Raw genomic sequence first — 3,917 nt, 5'->3', positions numbered from 1 at the left:
CTTGGGAGAAAATACCCTTGAGAACTGGTAGTAATTGATATTTGTTGATGCAATAGTAACTCAGAGTTGTTACAGGGATAAATCATACACCTTCCTTGACATTATTCCTTTTTCTCTATAAACCTTTATTTTCATATTTCTTTATTATTTTCTTTTATACTCAAAACCAAATTAATATTTTTTGTTTAATTGAATGATAATTTAAACTCAATACTAACTGCAGTCCTTGAGATCGATATTCGGGGAATTTCCCCATTATTACTATAACAGACAAAATAGTACACTTGCTATTTTCCCGATCATCTGCGTTTGGAGCTTGTGGATTTTTGGCTTTTGCATCGTAGCGTTTTGATTTCGCACGCGTGTGCGTTTGGAGCTGTAGCTGGTAGCCTCGCGTTTCACTGCGTTTTAACGTACTATTGTTGCAACTTGGTTTTTTTGTCATGGCTTGTATGGGCTTTGATGGTTTGCAGGTTGATGGAGCCGTTGCTTTGTGGCTTGGATTATCACATTTTGCTGCTGAGTCGAGCTTTGGTAGTAGCTTTTCGTTTATGCTTCCCGTTTTGGTTGTTTTCACTTGCAGCTTTATGCTTGAATTCTTTGTGTTTGGAAGAGCTTTTGAAGCTGGCTTTGTAGTAGCGTTGTTTCTTGCGCGGATGGAAGCTTTTCGCGTGCTGTAGCAACTGGTATTATTTTTCATCGTCGTTTGGCTTATGCAGCTACTTGGCAGCTTGTGTTTGAAATGTTATCCACGTTTGGTTACTGCACTGCACTACACTGTAATTCACGTTTGGTTAATGGATACTTTTAATTGGATATTGGACTAAAATTGGTTAAGTGGATTAAATGGAGATTTGGATTATAAAATGAAAAAAAAAAAAGGATTTAAAAAATGGATTTGAAAATATGGATATGTGATGAAATATGGATTTGGTTTTTGAAATTGGATTAAAATGGAATATGGATTAATTGAATTAAAATTGTAAACACTGAGTTTTTATTTCAAATGGATAAAAATGTTTAATACCAATAATGAGTAGTTAAATGGGCTTAAAGAAAAAACAATGGAATGGGCTCAATGCAAAAATGATCAAATTCCCCAAAATCAATTCGACTTTTCAATAATCAACTTGGACCGTCCAACTCAACTTGAATTTCCAAAATTAATTCGAAAAAGAAAGAAATGATTACCAAATTTATTTTCAAAGATCAACTCTAACCACGAAATCAACTTAAACTTCAAGAATTAATTTAAAGTTGAAATCAATACGATATTAGAATTAATCAGAACAATTATTGACATGATAATGAAATGATGACCGTATATGCAATGGATTGGTGAATCCAACTGAAGCGACTTGTAAATCGGATTGAACCATGCTTATCCAAATGAAATGTGTTAGTACCTTAAGATTGACATTAATTTTGTAAAACAAATAAGGTAATCACCTCTGTTGTTTTAATATGTTGGGTTGAAGAAATTCAACATCTGGACCAACATGTCATGTAAGATGTCACGACATCGGGACTGTGACATCTCACATGTGTATCAAACTGAATCAGTTAATTCTGGCTTGGTTTGTGATTAATTAGGAGATCTGGTGAATATCCTATCTTCTATGTGAAGATCTTGAAGATTCAATCAGAAGATTTGGTGAATATTTGGTGAATATGCAGTTTCCAAATATGGAGATCTTTTAGGAAATAAAAGATTGAAGACCTTGATTGTAGCAGAAGATTTCTGCCAGCTCTGTAACAGCAAAGGAAAGATTTGCTGCGATTTCTGAAGGCCCAAATCCAGTTGGGTGGTTAGGTTATAAATAGGAGATTGTAACCTAGGTTTTGTAAGCCTCAAACAATGTAAAAATTAGGGGTATGTGTGAGGTAAACCTCCCAACCTGTGGGAAGGTTACCAAGTGTTTCTCAGTGCTTGAAAACATGAGATTATTTGTAACTCAAAGCCTGTAGGCAAGAGTGGTTATGTTCTTGAACGAAGCTGTGAAGCAAGTTCAATTTGTTTAAACATTACATGGTACTTGTAATGATAGGAATGGAAACTGGAGGTTTCTATCTAGGAGTGCCTAGGTATAGATTGCATTGGGTAGGGATTAAGTGAGGAGTTGTAAACGGGGGAGTTTAACTCTGAATTAATACTACTAATAATGGATCTTCTTCCTGGCTTGGTATGCCCCTAGAGTAGGTAACGTTGTACCGAACTGGGTTAACAATTACTGGTATTTTTACCTTCTGCACACTATATTTTGTTTATTATACCTCAGTCTGTTTCTAGTCTGTTTATGAAGAGAATAACAGACTTGACACATAGCCTGCAGTCTGATTGCAAAACAGAATGTTATGATATTCATTATTGACTGATGTTACTGATAGACTGGTTGGTCTGTTACAGTTCATCCTTCTGTAATGTTGGAACAAATGATGTTCAAATTAATGTTGAGACATCATGCTGATAACTGGGCAGGATTAATAAACATAAGTGCCATGTTTGATCTCTACTGTGTCATTGTTCTAGATGGACAAAACTGGATGTTCTTCTGTCCATGGTGGTAGAGTAGCAGATGTAGTGACATCTGGGACTGTGTGCATATGAGTACTGGGCTTTAATTTTTCTAACTGTCTTGCTGTATAAGTAACAATGTTGGATCAGATGTCATGACTTCGTGTAGAATATCTGAACTCTGACTATACCAGAATTTCAAAATGAATGGATGAGGATGATAAGAAAATGATTAGGGTTAGTGACCTATATGAGCATGTGAAGGGTAGGGAGAATTTTGGGGTATGACAGCTGCCCCTATTTAATCTTCTCGGACCTGAATGTATGGATAACAATGACTTCCAAACAATCAAGGTAGGAGAGGATTAAATACTAGAATAACAAGAAATTTGCCCACCATGAACAAATGGAAAGCTATGTGAAGATAGGTCACAAGGAGGTCTTCTTCACTAGGATATGTGGGTGAACAAACATGTCTTTGCACAGGGAAGCTGTTGGGAATAGGAATGTCATGTGGTAAATGAGTATATGAGCGGTTAGATATGCATGACGTATGCAGTATGCTAATGCAGTATGATTGATTATTTTTTTCATTTTATATCTACTAACAAGTTTTTGTCTTTTAAGACATCGAGAAAGAATTTTCCGCTGGGGGATATCTCCTTGGTATTTGTTTTTTTGGAATTATGAAATGGTTCGCCAGGAAAATCCTTGGATTCAGGATGGCAGATGACCTTACTGGGAACGACAGTACGCGAATTGGGAAGGTAAATAGTTGGTCGTCAACTCTGAGGTTGGGGACAGAAGAAAAATCAACACTGATTACTGGGGATTAAAACATCCTCACCTCAATACTGCGATTGGGGTAAAACTGGATATTCTCCACTCTACGATTGGAAAAAAATCGTGATCAACATCGGTTCTGAGACTGGAGAAAGGGTGGGCGTCAACTCTGAGGTTGGGTATAATGATGGACATCGACTCTAAGGTTGGAGACATAGGCAGGTGTCAACTCGGAGGTCGGGTTTGCAGATATCAACTCTGAGGTTGGAGAATAGGAAACGATGTCGCAACTCGCAAATTGGGAAAAAGGGAAACCATTCCGCTCTAAGGCCAGGGCAAAAAGGTTCATCAACTCCAAAGTTGAAAAAAGGTAGGCATTTAGCTCTGAGGCTGGAAGGGTATGGCAATCGTCAACTCTAAGGTTGGAAAAAGGCAGTCGTTCAACTCTGCGGCTGAAAAAGATAGTTTTTCAGCTCTAAGGTCGGGGACAGATAGACATTCAACTCTGAGGCTATGGGTAACACGGTACATCCACTCTAAAGTGGAAAAAAGGTAGATGCTCAACACTGAGGCTGAAAAAGGACGGTAATCGTCAACTCTAAAGTTGGAAAAAGTAGGG

The 3,917-nt window shown here is 37.4% G+C and overlaps 1 long non-coding RNA gene across 1 annotated transcript; it reads left to right on the top strand.

Moving 5' to 3' along the window:
- Positions 1–301: 301 nt before the first annotated feature.
- On the top strand, positions 302–847 carry LOC127132462 (uncharacterized). The gene is made up of 2 exons (XR_007806721.1): positions 302–385; positions 474–847. It is a non-coding gene; the product is annotated as an uncharacterized LOC127132462 (long non-coding RNA).
- Positions 848–3,917: the final 3,070 nt, after the last annotated feature.

Source organism: Lathyrus oleraceus, chromosome 3 (assembly GCF_024323335.1).
Source record: "Lathyrus oleraceus cultivar Zhongwan6 chromosome 3, CAAS_Psat_ZW6_1.0, whole genome shotgun sequence".
NCBI classification, from domain to species: Eukaryota; Viridiplantae; Streptophyta; class Magnoliopsida; order Fabales; family Fabaceae; genus Lathyrus; species Lathyrus oleraceus.
The sequence above is the reverse complement of the archived record's forward strand: the minus strand, read 5'-3'. Positions and strand labels throughout refer to the sequence as shown.